This window comes from Halyomorpha halys, unplaced genomic scaffold (genome assembly GCF_000696795.3).
Source record: "Halyomorpha halys isolate HHAL.00 unplaced genomic scaffold, Hhal_1.1 Scaffold159.1, whole genome shotgun sequence".
In the NCBI taxonomy this organism is placed as follows: Eukaryota; Metazoa; Arthropoda; class Insecta; order Hemiptera; family Pentatomidae; genus Halyomorpha; species Halyomorpha halys.
The window spans coordinates 839,473-840,246 of record NW_027109188.1 but is presented as its reverse complement, the minus strand read 5'-3'; the positions used below and the strand labels follow the sequence as shown (position 1 = coordinate 840,246).

The 774-nt window shown below is 34.6% G+C and overlaps 1 protein-coding gene across 2 annotated transcripts in view; it reads right to left on the bottom strand.

Moving 5' to 3' along the window:
• LOC106678784 (zinc finger Y-chromosomal protein) overlaps positions 1 to 774 on the bottom strand; it is a 22,231-nt gene that overhangs the window by 10,112 nt on the left and 11,345 nt on the right. The gene's annotated exons all lie outside the window — the stretch shown is intronic.

Below are 774 nucleotides of genomic sequence, written 5' to 3'. Positions count from 1 at the left end.
TCTTGTTCTTTTTTCTTAGCCCTGATGAAGGCTAGAAATTCTGGCCGAAACGTTGGCACGATTAAACAAGTTATTTAAAATTATTTGTGTTATATTTTGACCGCACCACCAAACATCTTCTCCACATATAATTCATCCATGGTCAAATATCTCTCATCATTAATAGATTTTCGACATTTTTAGACTTCTTTCCAGTCTTATGTGGCATTATATGTGTATTTGAACAGCTTTGTATTGACAATGAGAACAATAAAGAGGCTTTTTGACTGTATGAAAGGCCATTATAACTAATTATAACCTTCCATGTATTCCTAATATGGCTGATTTGTATAACAGGCCGTTATATGTGATTTTAATTGAGCAATATTTATTGTTCTATAACTACAATGGTGGCATTGATAAAGCTTCTGAGCAGAGTGATGGGCCATTATATGTTGATTAAAATAATCTATTCTCACTGATTTATATCCACAATAAGCACATTGATGAGGCTTCCTACCAATATGTCGGGCCATTATGTGTTGGTTTAAATGACAAAGTTGAACTGATTTATATTCACAATAAGGACATTGATGAGGCTTCTCATATGTATGTCGGGCCCTTATGTGTTGTTTTAAATGACCAAGACGAACTGATTTATATTCACAATGAGGACATTGATGGGGCTTCTCACCAGTATGTCGGGCCCTTATGTGTCGATTTAAAGTACCAATATAAACTGATTTATATTCACAATAAGGACATTGATGAGACTTCTTACCAGTATGTCGGGCC